The 20,963-nt window shown below is 46.7% G+C and overlaps 1 protein-coding gene across 3 annotated transcripts in view; it reads right to left on the bottom strand.

The window, feature by feature from the left end:
- RNF13 (ring finger protein 13) overlaps positions 1–15,127 on the bottom strand; it is a 123,548-nt gene extending 108,421 nt beyond the window's left edge. For 2 of the 3 annotated variants that reach the window (XM_079100963.1, XM_079100961.1), the window contains exon 1: positions 14,976–15,127. The gene's annotated coding sequence lies outside the window, so the exon portion shown is untranslated. Of the gene's footprint in view, positions 1–14,350; positions 14,559–14,975 lie in introns of all 3 variants that reach the window. The other variant, XM_079100962.1, reaches the window with a different exon arrangement.
- Between the last annotated feature and the right edge of the window lie 5,836 nt (positions 15,128–20,963).

A 20,963-nucleotide genomic window follows, 5' to 3' on the forward strand; every position in this document is an offset into this window, starting at 1 on the left:
CTTCACTTTCAAATCTGGGGAAATACTACACAATTCATTTACACAAAATCACATTTTAAAACTTTCATTTTAAGAATGGGAAAGCCATTTAGAAGCGCTTAAGATAAACATTCATCTCAGAAAGTCCTTTCATAAATAACATTTAGCTCTGATGACTCAAAAGCCTGATGTCAACTGCTTCAGTGCCAACGAACACTCAGGAAACAGTCATCCATGTCCGAAAGCCAGCCTCCCACCACGCCAACCGTCCACTGGTGCTCGAGCTATGGGCATGAGCAGCACGGTCTCACCAAGAGGGTCAAAATCTTCCACTACTGAGTAACTGCAGCCTTTTCCTAATTCACAAACAGTGTGAGTTATGATGAATCCAACTTCTCTCTCTCAAAGGCATCAAAGAATGTACGCTGTACTGAGCACTGCCAAAAAATAGTGAACGATCAGTTAACTACTTCTGTGAAGGGTAAATCCAAATGTGGGCAAAACATTTTGTACCACAAGATCTTCTCCAGAATAATGTTCTTAATTCATACAACACCTGAACATATCAATAATGTCATCATATTCCTTAAAAGGACTGTGATTTCCAGGAGTTCCGACAGGACTGCTAACACATACCACAGTTTAATTCCCATAAATCATAGTTTTATAAAGTTTTTAAGGAGAATGGTTCAAATTTCATGAGTAAAAATAATAAATTAGAAAACAAAATAAAAAATAAAACAAGGTTTAACTTTCAAGAAAAAAATTAGATGCCAATTTTTTTGCAAGAAAAACTTCCTCTAACATGAAATCATTCCAAACTAACACCAAGCTTCATCTAAGATTTTTACTATTACCATCAACCAAAACAAAAATTTTCTGTCTGATGACTATTTTACAATTTGATTTTTTCAATAAGTGAGCAAAAAGAACAAAATTTTGACTTTAAAGATTAAGAAATAAGTTTCCTCAAAACACCTAATGCTTTCCAACCTCAGAGTCTTTCTACTAACTGTTCCAAAGTTTGATGTGTACTCAAATTGCCTTTTCCCCCATGAAAACAATACTTTACGATATCAAAGTACCAATCGTAATAGAATCAAAGATATTTTTACTATTAAGTGTTAGACACTCATGTCCTGTTTTTCCCCAAAATGCACCTTAGTCCCTATGCAGACAGAGGCAACCTTTTTTTTTTTTTTTTTTTTTTTTTTTCTGTTAAACATTATATTACTGAGCACCATCCATGAGCGTGGCATTAATAAACTGGCACGCAGCCAATGGAATTCTCCACAGTAAGGGAATGTGTAAGGGCCCCATCACCCCCACAGATGAATTCACAACAGTGCAGCTGAGCAAAGAAGCAAGTCACAAAGAATGTGAGCACTTAGATCCCACTCTAAACAAACCAGGTGGTGCAGAGATCCACAGTTAAGAGGTAAAATCATGGAAGGAAGGAAGCAATCTGGAAATCAAGCAGCGGCAAGACAGGTCAGCAGGGGCAGTGGTGGGAAATGGTGCTCAGGGGCTCCGGGGAGGCGAGGCTGGCTTTCCTGCTGGTCTTCAAGTCACACAGACATTCCATGCGCACTGCCAACCCCAGCAATAAGCCACACACACACAAGGAAAAGAATTAACAATGACACTGCTTTCATGGACAGTCGCATCTTGGAAACAGGATAAAAATCCTGATTTTTGTGACCATTAGAATTCACGACCCATGCACATGATGTCCAGCCATTTTAAAAAATAAAAAAATAAGCCCACTGCAACCTGATACTCAAAACGAGGTCTTGTTGCTTTTTCTCACTACATGACAATATTCTGAAAACTGCTGGACATGGCACACACTGAGTGCATCAAACATCAGAACCAGACGGCCAGCCACCCCAGTTACCGTTTCCCATCCTGCACAAAGGAGGCAGGATCTGGTCATCTTCTTCGTATTGGTAACATGTACTCCAGGTAACTAACTGCCAGGGAAGTCTGGAAAATAAACTTCACTCCAGTGAGTCACATACTACCTGAGGCCTGAGATGAAAATATTCCCAGCCCCTCCCCTGGAGATCCAGACGGAAAGCCTCTGATCTCATTGTTTAAAGTGTCCCCTAGTGATCCTTATGATCAAGTTGAATCTGGAAAGCGCTCTTCTCTACCACAGATAAGCAAGTGGCATACCAATTCTTCATGCTTAAACTCCTTGCCAGCCAATGCACAGGGGACAGAGGGCCAAATCAGAGTAGAAAGAAAAAGAAAAGCAGAAATAGGAACTCTAACAAAAACACACTTTACGATCTTCTCTAATTCCCCTGCTGACACCAGAGCCAAAGGCTGCCAACCCCAGCAATAAGCCACACGCAAACAAGGAAAATACAATTAACAATGACACTGCTTTCATGGACAGCAGCATCGTAGGCACCATTTAGGGAAACAGGATAAAACCCTGGTTTTCACGGTCATTAGAATTCACGCCTGGTGCACATGAGCACCTGCCTGCTGACCCGGAACGCTTGGGTTTCCTGAGGCTACCCACCGTGCCCCCACTGCCCAACACTGACAGAGCACTGGACTCTGTGCCAGCCACTCACCTGACTTGAAAGCGCCTCCTTTTAGTCCTCAAAAAAAAATCTTTAAAATAAAAAACAATGAGGGAAGGTCACTACTGTCATTCTGCCACGTTCTCGGGGACTCGGAGTTCTCTGCACAAGTGCCATGGCCGTGCTGAAGAAAATGACCTCTCCCTCGCTCGCCCTCTCCATCCCCACTCGCCTTCTTTACTTACCCAGCTGAGCCGGCTCGGCCCCTGGGCAGCCCGCGTTCGTGCCTTGGCCCCTGGTGACCGCCCACAGCTCTGTCCTTACCCTTCTCCTGAACATACTCCTCTCCCTTGGCACCAACTGCAGACCGTCCACACACCTGCCGAGCCTCATTCTCACCGAGCTGCTGCTGCTCATAACACTTACTACTTTCTATCATTTTCGTGTTATTTTGTCATTTAAGGTCCCTAAGTACCACAAAAAAATACATTCCTCAAAGACACAGATCTTTATGTGTATACAAACAGTGCCAAGTATGTATTAGGTGCTTAATGTTTGTAGGATGAATTCGAACTCAGCCTCTCTATACACAGAACCTATGAATGTAGTCATATGTTAATTGAGCTAAAAAAAATTTAAGACTGTAACATTAAAAATGTTTTCTGCAGGGTCAGGGATACAGCTCAAAGACAGAGCACTTGCCTGGCATGTGCAAAGCTCTGGGTTTGGTCCCATCCTGATCAAAAATAAATCAAAAACTGTTTCCATTACAGACAGGCACAGTGGTATATACATGCAGTCCCAGCTACTTAGGAGGCTAATGTTGGAGGATCATTTGAGTCTAGGAGTTAGAGGCCAGACTGGACAACATAGTAAGACACCGGCTCAAGAAGGGGGAAAAAAGGTGGAAAGAGTTTTAAGCATGCATTAAGTATATATATAACTTTTATAAACAAAATAATCTGTTGATGCACGTAAACCCTGGATGGTGGGATTCTGTGGGGGGCTGTGCCACATTGGCGGCGTCGGGATGGCGCCTGATCACCTCGGCAGCGAGGAGGTTAATTGACATAAGCACACTCAGGTGATTTTCTCATCCACGCACACAATGTATGCGCATGTGTTCTCGAGCACTAATTGCCTGCTCGGAGCGTCTGGCCTAATCTTTGCGTAAGAGGCGTGGCCCTGCTCTCCGCCTCCTGGAGGTGATATAAGTGTAGGCGGAGTGAGACAGAGACACAGCAGCCATTAGAAGAAAAGCAGTAGAAGACAAACACGAAAGCAGCTAGGAAACGCGCGACGGCAGCTAGTAGGGAAAAGCGGCACAGCAGCTAGCAGGCAGCAGCGGAAGGCAGATCGCAGAACGGAGAACTGAGACGCATCACTAGGGCACCTTGGGTGGACGTACCCTTAGTTCACAGGATGCAGGACTTTAAGGCGTAGCAAGTCTCTTCCTCTAAGCTCTAAGCAAAGCCTGTCCTTCTCTCAAAGTCTCTCTTAAGCAAAGTCTCTCTCTCTCTGATAAGCAGGGTCTCTCTCTCTCTCTCCTCTCAAAGCAAGCAAACCTCATTTCCTCTATCCTCTATAAACAAACAAGCAAGGAAGCAGTGCACTAAAGAGAAAGATATAAGTAGCTCAGTTTCCACTCCACCACCCATAAGACCCGTGCAAGTTGTTGCTGCAGGCGGTGACAAAAATCCATGGATTTTGTACCACAAAGAGCCAGCAACAGGATTCTATATGCTTTTTATCTTCTTTATACTCACCTGTGTGCTTCAGAATAAGAAAAAAAAGAAACTTTCTAAAGTCTATTTCATTTTATATAACATATACTAAACAAAATACCAAATAAAATACACAGAAATCTTAACGAATCTGTTCCACCTGTTCGAGTTTTTAAGTGTGCACTGCTTTTACAAAACACAGAAAACCATGAAATAAAATGAGCAAGCAACCAAGTTCTTGACTCCCAAGCCTATTCACAATCTGGAGATGGAACAATTTCTTTTGAAGTGAAATAGCAAAACAAGACTGAAAAGGGGGCAGATCTTGGGGAAAGAGTACACAACTTGAGCTGTCACTCTCTCTGTAAGTACTCAGCTACACCCGAAAACCTCCAACCCACACTGCAGTCCTCAGTCACCACTGTGGCCACAAAGGTCAAACATGCACCACCTGGGTTCACGCATGTGCATCAGGTGACACTCTACCAACCGAAGGTGACAGCTTGATTAGTCGTGACATCATGGACCCAGCATCCCAACTCCTACTGACAAGGAACTCTGCTGAGCGCAAGAGGCCTGACCACATCAATACCGAAACCTCGAATTCTAGGTCCATCTCCTGCAACCTCTCCAGACACCAATTCTGTACCACTCCCCACTTTGATCATGAGACAAACCATAAGTATATTAAAGGGACATTTGATATAAATAATTATTAAACTGCAACAGGATAGTAAAATGCAGAGATAAGAAGAGAAGCAGAGGGGCAGGAGAGAGGGATTCCAGAGGGGCATGTGGAAGCTTCTGAAAGTGAGGGTCGAATTCATCAGCTCAGTTACCATACTGGTTTCATAGCTATAAAAATGTCAGAACTCATCAAGGTACGTACTGAAAATACGCAAAGCTTATTCTGTATCTATCACAGTCAATACAGCTCTTCCTAATTTTTTAAGAAAAATAATTATTACACTATGACTGAGGGAGATACGCAACAGGGCGAGCTTGGAAGAGAGGTCCTTCCCCGAGGGAGGCTGGAATCAGTCCTCACTGGAGCTTGCGGGTTACAGCACACCAGATAACAAGAATTTCACCAGGCTAACTGGAACACGCTGGTCCAAGATGCCAGGAAGGAGACTACCCTGTGACGCAGGCCAGCCAGGGCTGCAGGGCAGGCACAGAGGTGGTCAGGACAGCTGTGGGAACAGGCCTGCAGAGTGCAGTCCTCCTGCAGTGGGCCCAGGAGACAGTGCCCCTGGTGCAGGCCAGCCAGGGCTGCAGGGCAGGCACAGAGGTGGTCAGGACCACTGTGGGAACAGGCCTGCAGAGTGCAGTTCTCCTGCAGTGGGCCCAGGAGACAGTGCCCCTGGTGCAGGCCAGCCAGGGCTGAGGGTGTACACCCAGAGGCAGCAAGGCACTGCAGGCATGAGGCCTGGAGTTCACAGTGTCCACCTCAAAAGGGCTACGGCAAAGCGGTCACCAGGGCTGAGCTGTGAGGATATTGAGGGACTGTGCATTCTGTGCACATGACAGAGACACACCACTGGAGACCCCACCTGCCTAAAGGACACGTAGCAGGAGCAGGAGAACCCACAACCTGGATTACAGGAACTGGGGAGAAAGACCCCTACTCCTCAGAAAGCTCCTGAGGCACCTTGCCTCCTGTGGCAACCAAAAAAGTTTGCCACTGCATTCTTTGTGAAGAAGAAATGTTTAAAGTCTGTTACCAAAGAGCAGGTACTGAAGAGTGAGTGTGGAGCAGAGAAGCAATAAAGAAAGGGTACAAATGTCTGTACCCCTGTCGGGTGAGAGAAGGCAGTCTCTCGCCTACCAATAGGGGAGAAATGAGGTGACTCACGGCCACTGGTGGGTCATCGGGAGAAGCATCTGAAACAGCAACCACGGTCTCCTGGTAACACCATTTAGTTTTAAGTCACACAGATTTCTGTTCTAGTCTAGGCTATTATCCAACAGTTTTTAAAATAAAAATGTCTTCAATCATACAATTCCATAGCCCCTTCCTCCATTCCAAAGCCAGCAATGACACATGGATTCCTTCCCACAATGCTTTCTTCCAAATCCTCATTTGCATCCCTCTTGCATTTTTAAGTAACTCTGTGATTATACTGGGTCCATCTGGATAATCCAGGATGATCTCCCTTGCCCTCAATACTCGGCTTAATCATACATGCGAAGTTCTGTCTGCCAAGGAGGTAACACACGCGCAGTTCCAGGTACCACGAGATGCACATCTTTCTCCCAAGGAGGTAACACACGCGCAGTTCCAGGTACCATGAGATGCACATCTTTCTCCCAAGGAGGTAACACACGTACAGTTCCAGGTACCACGAGATGCACATCTTTCTCCCAAGGAGGTAACACACGTGCAGTTCCAGGTACCACGAGATGCACATCTTTCTCCCAAGGAGGTAACACACGCGCAGTTCCAGGTACCACGAGATGCGCATCTTTCTCCCAAGGAGGTAACACACGTGCAGTTCCAGGTACCACGAGATGCACATCTTTCTCCCAAGGAGGTAACACACATGCAGTTCCAGGTACTATGAAGTGGACATCTTTCTCCTAAGGAGGTAACACACGCGCAGTTCCAGGTACCACGAGATGCACATCTTTCTCCCAAGGAGGTAACACACGCGCAGTTCCAGGTACCACGAGATGCGCATCTTTCTCCCAAGGAGGTAACACACGTGCAGTTCCAGGTACCACGAGATGCACATCTTTCTCCCAAGGAGGTAACACACGTGCAGTTCCAGGTACTATGAAGTGGACATCTTTCTCCTAAGGAGGTAACACACGCACAGTTCCAGGTACCACGAGATGCACATCTTTCTCCCAAGGAGGTAACACACGTGCAGTTCCAGGTACCATGAGATGCACATCTTTCTCCCAAGGAGGTAACACACGTGCAGTTCCAGGTACTATGAAGTGGACATCTTTCTCCTAAGGAGGTAACACACGTGCAGTTCCAGGTACTATGAAGTGGACATCTTTCTCCTAAGGAGGTAACACACGCGCAGTTCCAGGTACCACGAGATGCACATCTTTCTCCCAAGGAGGTAACACACGCGCAGTTCCAGGTACCACGAGATGCGCATCTTTCTCCCAAGGAGGTAACACACGCGCAGTTCCAGGTACCACGAGATGCGCATCTTTCTCCCAAGGAGGTAACACACATGCAGTTCCAGGTACTATGAAGTGGACATCTTTCTCCTAAGGAGGTAACACACATGCAGTTCCAGGTACTATGAAGTGGACATCTTTCTCCTAAGGAGGTAACACACGCGCAGTTCCAGGTACTATGAAGTGGACATCTTTGGGAGATGTCATTATTCTATCTACCGTAGTCATTGTCCCATTTCTCACCAAAATTCTTATTTATTTATATCATATGAAATCATGTTTTAGTCTCATTTGTAAGACTGAAATTGTTCACATTTCAATCTATTTATAATAATATTTTAGAGCTGAGTAGTTGAAAACATATTTCAAGGAACACTAAAAAAGTAAACTAATGTATATCAATGATCATTTTTATGTTCAAATCAGCTTCCATTCCAATTTTATCTTTACTATTCATGGATCTCTAAACCAGACTGTGATAAATATGGTTGATCCCTAAGGCTTTCTCCACAACATCATCACAAAAAATAAGAATTTTTAAATAAAATATGTACTGACACTTCCTCCAAGTTTAAAAAAACAAAAGTCCCCGTATGCTTTTAAAGTGGCCAGCCAACGTAACATGATGCTGGAAATGAAAGGGTGCAAGTCCTGGCACTCCCTCCAGCCCTGTGCTGAAAGGACGCCCCACAACTCTCGGCACCCAGGATGAGTGGACACACCCACACCAAAGGACACACCTTCCACTGTCTTGCGGACCCTCATGACATTGTCTGCACAGTAAAAAATAAAGCAGAAGACCAGGACAAGCGACTAATGTTGCACACAAAATCACTACGTCTTCATATGCCACTGACAAACAGTCCAAAGGCTGAACTGGGAAAACCTCACGTACAGCACCGTTCAGAAGAAGGCCAGGAGTAAAGTTCACAGACTGGCACACAGACAGCCACAAAGCCAAAACACTGGGAGACTCAATACTGTTAAGACAGCAGTACTGGACAAACCACCTACCAATTCAATGTATCGCCTATCAGCATTCCAGTGACCCTTACTGCCCACAGACAGGTCAATCCTCAAATTCATATGGAAATGCGAAGGACCTGGAATAAGCATAAACAATTTATAGAATGAGGAACACAGAGGTGGACTTACACTTCTGAACTTCAAGATCTAGTACTACAAAGCTGCAGTAATCAAAACAGCACAGGACCACGAGGGCACATACACACGTGGACCAAAGGACAAGAACTGAGCGTCTAGAAATAAACCCAGATTATCTACAGACACTGGTTTCAATAAAGGTGCCAAGACCAGTGAGCACTCTCCAATAAGCAGCACTAGACAACTGGACTTTCACGTGCAAGAAATGCGTTCGTCACCCTAACTCAGCCATGGAGAGAACCAGACACACTGGGAAGGACGGAGGTGTGCAGGAGTGACCACCAGACATGCTGGGAAGGACAGAGGTGTGACTTGAGTGACCATCAGACATGCTGGGAAGGACTGAGGAGTGACGTGAGTGACCACCAGGCACCTGGTGATAAGGCAGCAAGGCATTAAAGGCCAGGTCCCCCAGGCCTCCAAACTGCCCACCTGGAGTGAGGCTCCACTGTGGAGTGATAAAATGTGTTGACACTGGACAGAACGGTGCTTTAAAATGGTTAATTTTATGTTATGTAAATTTCAACTCAAACAATTTTCCAATAAAAAAGCAGTTAACATTTATAATTTGGACCCGGGTTGTAGCTCGGTGGTGGAGCACTTGCCTAGCACATGTGAGGCACTGGGTTCGAGCCTCAGCACCACACAAACAATAAATAAAATAAAGGTATTGTGTCCATCCACCACTTAAAAATATTTTAAAAAAAACATTTATTTATAATTCATGTTGCACAAAAGTATAAATTCCAAACACAGTTCTTCCTGTAGAAGGTCAAACATATAAATCACACGAAGAGTAAAGAATTCTTCAACATTCACCAAAGTGTTTAATATCTAAGCAAAAGAAGTTCAATTCCTTTTGTCTTTCATGACTTCATTTGGAAATACTCAGGTACCAGTTCCTCGGTGGGATTATTTCAATCCCTCTACAAGGTTTAACTGGGCGTCCTAACCATTAGAAATCCCTCAAACTTCAACAAATCTCTAACTCCTTAGAAACGATTCTAAACCAAATTCTCAGAGCTGACCAGGAGTTCTTTTACACCAATGAGAAAACACTGCAACGTCAGCTGTCTTCGGTCTACATCAATGTGACTATGAACACTTACAGGTTTTAATGTCTGTTTCGTTAACACTGATACCCTAAAAACACAAAATAACAACGTTCCTCAGTCTTTAGTTAGAAGCCTGATTTGCTCAAGAAAGTCAACCTTGTTGAAAGAACCAGAAATTACATAAATGTCTTCATAGGTTACCTAAGTGACAGACAAAGGCCTGATGCCATGACTCCCTGAATAACCGCCCCAGCAGACTGGGGAGCGCAGGACTAGCTGCCACCGCCTGTCTGCGGCTGGGGCCTGGCCATCCACTCCCTTCTCCCAGCCTCTCCTGGGTGCCTTCTCTTTCCCACGAGGTCACAGAACTAAAGGTCGTTGTTCACCACTCCCACCATCCCTTAGTTCCTGTGGCCTGGGGCCACGCGGCTGACCCTGTCCACCTAGCTCATGCACAGTGACCAGAGGCAGGGGGCAAGTGTGCTAAGGTGAGCGAAGGATCACGACTAACATGAGCATCATCAGGATCCAAGACACCACGGCTTGTTTTTCCCTCTCCCTAGGGTAGAGAGGAAAATATGTCTATGGTTTCCCGTATTTGGCTGTGGTGGCTCTATTCTAAAAAATTACAAAGCAGTCTTAAGAACGAATAGGATCAAACATTAAAACATCTAGTTTATTAACTATAAGGATAAATTTAACTTTACCCTTACTCAATGGAAGGCCATAAATTGCTCTATTTTATCTCTAATATTAGTACAACAGGCATTTTATAAGAAATCTTAAAAGTGGATTTTTTTAAAAACTGGAAAATTCCAATCACCTCATTACAGATGAGGAAATGAACTTGGAGGTGAAGTTATTTGTGCAAAGTCCCCGGTTTACTGGTGGGCACATCCCCTAGAGCTGACAATTCTGGCTGTGCCATTATAACCTTATTTCCGTTCCAAGCTCAAAGACAAGCAAGTGAAGCCATTCACAGCACCTTCCCTCCCCGCCAGGCCCCCAGCCCAGTGAGCACACAGCCAGGGGGCTGCTGCGGTCAGAGCTCCCACCAGATCCAGCCGCTGCCCAAGCACCGCACCTCCTCCCTGTAGGAACACGTACTGTGTACCTGCATCTGCTGAGCACTAAAGGCTCTCTTATTTTAAAGGTCTTGCTACTCATCAGTTCAGGTGACAAATAGGAGATGACCAAGTAAACCGGGCGGCGACAGAACAAGCCACGGCAGGCAGCCAGGCAGTGCGGAAGAGGCCGAGGCCCAGGTCCCTTGCAACAGCGCTCTGCTCAGCCGCTCCAATCTGCTATCATTCCTCGCTACCTGCTTGAAGCGTCCAACTCACAAACACACAGTAGACAAAACTGACTATGAAAACGCACTGGATTTCCCCTGCGAGAAGACAAATACCACCAGAGCAACAGTCTCTGTCTCCTCAGTTCACCGATGTACTCTGAGTGCCTATGACAGTGTTTGACATGGAAGAACTTAATACATATTTGTTGGTGAAAGAAAGCAATAGAAAAACTCGAACAGTAGGACCCAAGAAATGCTTCCGAGCATGGTGTCACAAGGCACAGAGACCTTTCCTCGGCCCTCATGCTCAAGAACACGACATTTCATTTGCCAGCTACTCAGGTCTAACACGACAGAAAACTAAAAATAATTCAGAGATGCATAGATTTTACTGCTTAATTTAACATCACGCCCCACCCAACTGCACAAACCCCAGAAAATCTGCCAAGAAAAGAGCCTGCACGCCCTGTACAACTTGTCCTGAGCCTGATTTCAAGTGTAAAAGGCCCTCCAGATGTTCTGCTTTCTTTCTTACCATCAGTCCTGGGACTCTGCTTTTCCCCCTTCCTTAAGATAATGATGATAGGGGCGCAGGGGGGCACACCTGTAATTCCAGCAACTCGGAGGTTGAGGCAGGAGGATCCAAGCTCCAGGACAGCCTCCACGGCTTCACAAGGCCCTCAGCAACTCAGCGAGACCCTGCCTCAAAATAGAAAGGGCTGGGGATGTGGCTCAATGGTTAAGCACCCCTGGGCTCAATCCCTGGTACCATAAAAAGATAATGATGATAACAGAGACATCTCAATTACTCTCTACCAAGTCCCAGGCACATCTCATAAATTAATCTAATATTTGAAACAAACCTCAAAATTGTATCAATTAATACCTAAAAATTATATATTAAAAAATATCACATACAAAATCCTCAGTCTGACACATGAGGAGCTCCAGGATCTGCACCCCTCGCTTTACCAGAGGTTCCTTAAACGCACAATCACGGATGCTGTCTTCCTACCTCCACAGGAGTGCCACCTGGGCTAGGGTGCCCCATCCTCTTCCAATCGCCAACCAGCTTTCAAACGGCCACATCCTCAACAAAGGAGGCGTGAGGCATCTCACGTGCTGAACGCAGTGTCTGCTGCTTCACAATCTCTCTGATTCCCCAGAACCGCGTCAGGAGTGACAGAAAATGAGTTTACCCGAAGTCACCAGAAAGTTAAGAATCCACAGCAGCCCAAGAGCATTCTGTATTTTTAAATGAAATATGACAACAGGGGCCAGCTTTAGACGGCCAAGAGACCAAGGTTCAACTTCCAGCTCCTCCACCAACTACCTATATGAGCTCAGCCAGTCATGGATCTGGGATGCCCTTGTCTCCCCACCTAGAACACGTTGGTAATCATGGTATCTTCTACAGGGAAGCCTAAGGATCATGCTGAATAACACAAAGCACCAAGAAAGGTATTGGCCCACAGCAAACTATCGTACTCTTCTGCTGTTGCTTATATGCTGACATAAACTTTGACAATACCAATCAAATGCTTTCATTGTTCTCAGATCAATGTGCAGTTTAAAAATACTATATTTTTACATATGTTCAATAAATATCTACACAAGATATGAATTTTTTAACCATGATTCACCATCATGCTTTATTAAAAGGAATTCACTTGTCTACTAATTCTGTTTCCTCTTCTGAGAAACTAACGATGTTTGCCAACTTTCTCCCTCTCCCATGTGACCCGTCAGGCTGAGCACTGCTCTCACTCAAACTGGCTGTCTTCTGCTAAGAAGTATTGCTTCAGAGACCCCTGAATGCCTAGAATCATACCTTTTACTTAAAAGTCAATCATTTTTAGGTCCAACAACAGGAACTAAGCTTACTAAATATTTGCCCAAGCCACTTCATTTCACAAAACTTTATGGGAGGAACCACAAACCACAAAATGCCTGGCTATCCAACTTAACTGAGAGATCTAACCCTAACCCAGCCGTCATGCCCTGAGTTCTACCCTCACCACCAAAATGTGTGCTAGAAAAGCTGACATGATACTCTGGGATGCCGAGTACAAAGTATCAAGGGAGGTGCACTGAATGCTCACATCTATCCAGGCCCCACCAAAATGTGTGCAAGAAGTAACAAGGGTGAATAAGAACTTGCCCCAAATCCTTCAGTATCAAACCTCCCAAGCCAAAGTTTTACCCACAGGATCTACATTATACATGGAGACATCAAACTAGCTGACTTCACAGGAAGAGGTTTAAAATATATGCATGTGTCTGCACATATGTATGACAGCTGTTTTTCCTTACACAGAAGGAGGACCTGTACTTCTACCCAAACAATTAAAATGTTAAAGGCCTAACTCTGCAACAGACGTACTTTACATGCATGTGTCTGCACATATGTATGACAGCTGTTTTTCCTTACACAGAAGAAGGACCTGTACTTCTACCCAAACAATTAAAATGTTAAAGGCCTAACTCTGCAACAGACGTACTTTATATGCTATGTCTGCACATATGCATGACAGCTGTTTTTCCTTACACAGGAGGACCTGTACTTTTACCCAAACAATTAAAAACTTCAAGGCCTAACTGCAACAGACGTACTTTATATGCATGTATCTGCACATACATGACAGCTGTTTTTCTTACACAAAAGGAGGAACTGTACTTCTACCCAAACACTTAAAAACTTAGAGGCCTAACTCTGCAACAAACGTACTTTATTTCACTTGATCCTCACAACTCTTTCCTTATTTATAGATAATGTCACAGAATTGATAAGTGGCAGAGCTGAACCTAGCCTGACTCGCAAATTCTGGATATTTTGAAACATTTGTTTTTGCCATAATATGATAATGTGCATTATATTTACATCTTCATCTTGACACACACATTTTTTAAAAATCTGAAACAAAAGCTTCATGAACTAATTTTTACTCTTACTCCTTAAGATGTCCTCTGACAGTTATTTTTTCTTTCTTTTTCTTCTTTTCTTTTAGTGCCTACATCAACACGCTGAGTCCAAAATCCATTAACAAATCCCTAGGGACCAGAATTCAGCACTGCACACTTCTTAACTTCTGCTTAAGCTACTACAGTCCAGTTGTGTTACTTTGAAATGGAGCTATCTCCTCAGCCCATTAAAAACTGTCCTTAAAACAGATTAGACCCTTGAAAGCCCTTCCTTAAATCTTGAATCGATCTGCTTCTCTTTTTACTCATTTGCATTGTGTCAAAAAAGTGCCGGTGCTCCTCTCGGAGAACAATACATCTTTGTTGAAAAGGAATGCATTAGTCGCACTGTTTCTGCTACATCACCGAGGAACAGGGACAGCCAGGCAGGTTTTAGGGTAACAACAGTCAGCAGCTGCCCACGGTGCTGAAACTCAGGATGACACCATAGTTTGGGAAATGTGCTTCTGCCAGATTAGGACAAATAGAGGAATTCACCAAAAGCAGTTGGAGAGCATGTTGTGGCTGCTCCAAAGTTGCATGACTGCTTCTGGTGCACCCTCGCTGGGCTGCGAGGCGCGCCCACGCCCTCTCTGGGCAGAGCTCTTCATGCAGGTCAGCTCAATGAGCATCCTGGCGCAGGTGCGAGTGCCCGAGGTCAGGGACGCAGATTCTGGCCTAGCGGGGTCACGTCCCGGCCTGCAAGCTGGGCATTTAAGGAGAGGAAAAGAGGGTCGAGTAAAGAGAAAGGAAGTAACTGCCTTTTTTCCTTTTGTTCCAAAGACAAGAAAGGTCCCGCAACTAAAGTCAAGGAGTTTCGCCCGAGGACTCTGCGGCAAGTGCTGGAGCAGAAGCAGCCTCCAGCATCACCCGGGCTCCGGCCGCCCGGAAGGCACCGCGGGAGGCGGAACGACCGCCCGACAGCTCGGGGCGCACGCAGGCGGGGCTCCTCCGGCAGCGCGGCTCTCCCTCCGCAGAGGGCTGCGCGGCCGGCTCCGGGTACCGCCGGGACCAGGCGCCGCCGAGACCCGGCCGGCCCGCGCCGGAGCCCCGCGGCAGCCGGGCGTGCTCCCCGCCAGGCCGGGCGCAGCGCCGCCGGCGCCGGGAGCAGGACGCCGCTTACCTGGAGGCGGGCCGGAACCGCTCGCGGGCCGCGTCGCTGCTGGAGGCGCCGCTACCCAGACTTCATGACTGAGCGCGCGCCGACCACGGCCCGCGGCGCAGCGGCGCGATGGCACCGGCCGGGCGGAAGTCCCGCCCCGCGCGCCCCATTGGCCCGCGCCCGGAGGCGGGGAGCCGCCATTGGTCCGCGGCGCTGCCCGTCAGGGCGCCGAGCCCCCGCCCGCGCGGCCCGGCTGGAGGAGCGCCCAGTCCGCGAGTCCCGCTCGGGGCCGCGTGACCGTCTCCGCTGCCGGGAGGGGGCGCGGGGCGGCGGCGGCGGGAGGCTCCCGGCCCGACCAGACCCGCCGGCCTCCGCCGGGCCCTCCCCGGGTGCGCCCGCCGCGGCCCGCGGCTGCGACCTGCCGAGGGCGGCCAGGCCGGGGAGCCCGCGCCCGGGGACGGCGCCCCGCCGCCGGACCCGCGCCGTCCTCCGCGTCCGAGGGTCGAGGACTCGCGGCGGTCGGGACCCAGGTCTGTGTGGTTCTGTGTCAGGAAACCACGGAGGAAGCCGGCGCGGGCTCCGCTGTTCGCCCGGCGCGATGGGTGTAAACGCCCGAAATGCCGCTGCGCGCACTTTGATGAAATCGTGTGGCTGGTGTCCACCTTAAATCAGATTCTTACGCCAAAAAAGTGAAAAAGTCTGCATTTCATAGTTAAGAAGCACAGAAGAGCTCTGCCGATTTCCTCAGGCACTTCTGACGTCAGCCTGCTCTTAGACTGATGGGCACCGTTCCTTCGGTGCCCAGCAGGACACTTCTGTGCAGTGCGTTAGGCGGATCCTGGTACGCCTTGCGGAACATAGCCTCACCTTTGCGTTGAATGCAGGTAAATGTACTGATTTTAAAATGTGGACAAGGCCGAAAGATTGGCATGAATGTGGTCTAGGCGTAGGATTGGCATATTCCTTGATCGTGTCTTTCAGAACACGAGGGGTGGGTAGGGCACATGGTACTAACACACCCTTAATTATCTCCCTGTGAAACGAATAAAAGGAAGTGAGCGTTCTGACTTTGTGCCCGACAGTCTTTTGTTTGTTTAGGCAATGCTGGCGATTGAACCCAAACCTCCCATCAGCTAGACAGTGCTCAACCACTGAACTACACCTCCAACCCCAAGAGTTTGTGTTCTTATGTTTTCCTGAGAAGTACAGACGACATGTAAACATGGTTGTAGAATTGCCTGCTTTCGAAATACTGTAAGAGCAATCACAATAAAAGAACTAAATACCCAATTACTTGTGTAAAATAACTTAGAAGTAGTTTTCCCTAAATATGGACAATAATGTAGACAGTCATTGTTAAGTACTGAAAATAATCAGAAACATTAAGTAATTAAACAAAAAAATAAAATTATTCCGTGATGATGGGGACAGATGTCCTCTCAAGGGACACTACATTGACATGGGTACGGTGCTTCCACCTTCTGGGGCTGCTCCCGCCCCATCAGCTCCTCCCAGGTGATGCAGCAGACAGACTACCTCACCATGTCTGGTGGGTGCTGTGCCTGCTTCTCACTTACTCTTTGACCCAGAGGTACAGACTACAGATTGGCCACTTCCTGTGACTGGGACCTCCCAAACCTACTATGAGGTGTTCTGTGTGAAAACTATGAAGTGACTTCTGGATTACTGAATTTGAAAGGGACCTTTGGAGTACCTCGCATGTGCTGGGGAAGGTGCTGAACACAGGGAAAATGGCCTGTCTTTAACAGACGTTCTCTTGCTTGGACTCAATCCTGCATTGCTTCCTGTGATAGGAAAAATGTAAACTAGGAAGGAAAGTGCTATGCATAAAATTAAATACTGCCCAAATTGGTTTTAAAGATAAGGGCTAAGGAACTTGGAGAAAAGGTAGCTGTTTCAAGTGATTGACAAAGATTACATGGAAAGAAGCAAAGTCATGGTCCAGGGTGAGAAGAGCAGATGAAGCACGGCAGGAAAAACTAACCGCAGGGGAGAGGCCCCCAGTGTGAGTGCCTGGGCAGCCAGGGGCAGAGGGAGGCCAAGGGAGGAACACAGACAGACAGCAGGGCACCTCCCGCTGACCTGGCTCTTTTGGTTTTGTGGAGATGGTGAAGACCGCCCCTTGGTAATCAGGCACACAGCAGCCAACTCAGGCAAGTGTAGCCCCCAGCTGTGCACACAGTAGTAAATGGGGACAACGGATGCCTCAGGGAAACTGTGAAGCAGCAGGGTCCTGTGTCACAGAAAGAGGGTGAACAGGCCACGAGCGAACAGTTATAGGGTCCCTTCTCCAAGGAGAGTCTCCAACAAGTCGGGTCCTGGGATGGCAGGGACACGGGAGCACAACTGTCCCTGCCCTGATGGAGCCTCAGGGACACCACCTTCACGCACAGTCACGGGACTCAGTGTCACTGTTGCCTCAGGGACACCACCTTCACGCACAGTCACGGGACTCAGTGTCACTGTTGCCTCAGGGACACCACCTTCACGCACAGTCACGGGACGCAGTGTCACTGTTGCCTCAGGAGCCTGGGGAGGCCATGCAGACTGAGCTCAAGGCCCTGAGTCACTCTCCAGGCAGCCGGTGGGGACAGGCCTGCAGAGCAGGTGTGGGAAGGCCCTGGGCATGCGGTTCCTGGATGAGCTACCTGTGGAGCCACCTGTCAGCTCCAGAACTGTGCGGGTGGGATGGCGCTGTGGTCGCCCTGGGAACAACAGACGCTGTCCTGCATGTTTTATGTGTCCTATGGCTCACTAAATTCCTAGACCACACACATACAAAGATTTTTATCATGATGAGGAATAGAGTCCATAAAGAATCCATATGCTTCTGAAGTAGCAAATTTGAAAAAGTACCAAATAGAACTTCTAATAATGGATTCAGGGAATTTTGGGCTAAAAATTAGAAAAGACTCCCATTTCTTTACCAGGTTCCAAATCAATGAAAAGCTTCATTTTTTAAGATGTTAAGTGAAAAGCTCAGAACAAGGAAACAAGCATTTGTTTTCAACAAAGTTCATTTTCAAGGAGTCAAGAAAGATCAGACAAAAGTCTGTTAAAGATTAAATGATCAGCCGGGCTCAGTGATGCACGCCTGTAATTCCAATAGCTTTGGAGGCTGAGGCAGGAGGATCACCAGTTCAAAGACAGTCACGAGGCCCTAAGCAACCCAGTGAGACTCTGACTCTAGATAAAATACAAGATAGGACTGGCAAGGTGGCTCAGTGGTCGAGCACCCTGGAGTTCAATCCCTGCCCCACAAAAAAAGATTGAATGACTAGGGGCTGGGGTCATAGCTCAGTGGTAGAGCACTCGCCAAGCATTTGTGGGGCACTGGGTTCGATCCTCAGCACCACATAAAAATAAATAACATGAAGATCCACTGACAACTAAAAAAAGAAAAAAAGGTTAAGTGAATAAATAAACTCTCACAGTTTTACATGAGATGAGATGATTCCCTCACATCCAAGGTGACTGACATGCAATTTCAACTTTTTCTTTCTTCGCTGTGGTATTGAAAGGCAGTCTTCCTTTATTTGCTGACAAGGGTATTGTAAAATAAGCAGGCAAAAATCCAGGTGACACACGTAGTGTAAACAGGGGAGAACTCACAGAAAGGTGGGCCAATACAATCAGCTGGGGAAACAGTTCAGCATTATGTAGAAAGGCTGAAAGAGGGATTTTTCTAAATACAGCAATTCACTCCAGGGAAGATACCCTAGGGAAATACAAAATAAATTCAGATGAAGACACAGCATAGTAAAATTTAAAGACAATAAAATGCAACCAGAAATTCTTAAACAGAAAGAAAAAGGTAAAATACAACAGAATGGCAGCTGGTTTAGTAATAACCACAAAAGAAACTAGAATTCAATGAAATCATATGTTCAAATACTGAAATAAAATGCTTGCACTGTCCGTGTAGAAGTGTATGCCCAGTTAAGCATTTAAAAGTGAGGGAAAGGGCTGCGCTGTGTCTCAGCGGCAGAGCGCTTTACCTAGCGTGCATCAGCACTGGGTTGGATTCTCAGCACCACACATAAATAAGTAAAATTAAGGTCCATCAACAACTAAAAAAAAAAAAAAATTTTAAAGTGAGGGAAAAATAAAGATTTTCAGAGGAAGTCAGCATTTAACACCAACAGACTCATGCTGAAAGAATTTACAAAAGCTGTCTTCAGGAAGATGAAAATCAAACCCAGTTAAAGGGTTTGCAAGAAAGGATAGAGAGCACAGAAACTGAGAACGATTTCTGAACTATTAGATGTAAAAAGCGAACCAAGAAAATATAATCACTCGCCATCATTACATACAACCATAATGTACCAATAAAAATGTGGAAAAATTGTAACCACTTAATAAAAGGCAGAGAATGAGTGACGGAAAGGAGCAAATAAGAGGCGTCATAAATGCAAATTCAAAATGAGATGTGAAGAGGTGGTATAAGGACTAACCCCCTGCAAGCAGCTGCAAACACCCCCCTTGGAACCCCACCTCGGCAATATGGCGCACATCCTATCCTGCTTCTCCTCCGGAGTGTCAGCTTCCCACCGCGCGGCCCGCACCCAGTCACTCTCCACCGCCCTGCCTCAATCCCCTAGCCACACAGCGTGCCCAATCACCTACCGCCGTCCCATACCCTGGCCTGTGAGACTTCTCTCCACTCCATGAAAGTGTGCACGTTCTCTGAATGAAGCGGAACTTCTCCGGGACGGACAGTTGGTGTCGTCTTGTTCTTTCAGGTGGCTTCACCAAGGAGGCAGAACAGGAGCTTCCTGCTGTCCTCCTCTAACCAGCATGGATCCTGAGGACTCCCAGCTGTGAGGACCACATTGTGGGAGTCCAGGAGTCCAGGGCAGCAGCCCCAGGACATGCTGGAGCACAACCCCCTGCCCGGATCACCCTCCCCACCCCGGGCTCAGCTCCAAGCCAAGACAGCATGCCGGGTTCTGTGATTTCTCCACAGGGAAGACAGAGACCCCAGGGAGTGAGCACCTGGCTCCCCTGGCCATGTGAGGCACAGCCTAAGAAGCCCACAGCCAGAAAACAAGTCACTAAATAACATAGTAGACCCTTACCGTCAATGGTCACCTGGCATGGAAATGGACCCGATTCTTCAGTCAGAAGACAGAGCAACTGAATAGACTGAAAAAACAAAAAAAAAAGTCAGCTACATGCTGCCTAGAGGAGACTCTAATCACCAGGTTTGGTGGCTCATGCCTATGATCCCAGCTCCTGGGGAGGCTGAGGCAGTAGAATTGCAAACTCAGGGCCAGCCCGGGCACCTTAGTGACACCATGTCACAAAATAAAATAGTTCTGGGATGTGGCTCAGTAGTAGAAAGTTTGCTGGTATGTGCAAGGCCCTGGGCTCCACCCCAACTAGTGCCTCCCCCACAAAAGAGCCTCTGGTGAGCTTTCAGAACATATGTAGACTGAAAATAAAGGCACAGAAAATGATATTCCACACAAAAGAAGAGCAGACATGGCTATCAGTATATCACACTGTAAGAAGAGACAAGTAAAGTCACGAGGCGACTTTTAAAAGGGTCAATTCATTAAGAGGACATAGCAATTGTGAATATATATGAACCCAACACTGTAGCACCTGAATGTATAATGCAAATATTAATTGATCTAAAGGGAGAAAAAGAAAGCAATGTAATATTAGTAGGAGACTTTGACACCCCACCACCAAGAGTGGATGCAAGGATTGCTCACCACATGCTATCAATACATGTGATACGGCACATTCACAGGACCAAGGAGGAAAATCACACCATCAGCTCAACAATTACAGAAGAAATGTTGACAAAATCTAACATCATTTTGATAAAGACTCTCAAGGGCAGGTCTGTGCAATAGAGACCACACACAACAAGCTGTAGCTCTTCATGCTCAGGGAGAAAGACTGAAAATTCATCCTCCAAGACCAGGAATAAGACAAGTGTACCCACTCTCACCTCCTCTATCGACACACCGAACCAGA

Source organism: Sciurus vulgaris, assembly GCF_902686455.1.
Source record: "Sciurus vulgaris genome assembly, chromosome: 10".
Classification (NCBI taxonomy): domain Eukaryota; kingdom Metazoa; phylum Chordata; class Mammalia; order Rodentia; family Sciuridae; genus Sciurus; species Sciurus vulgaris.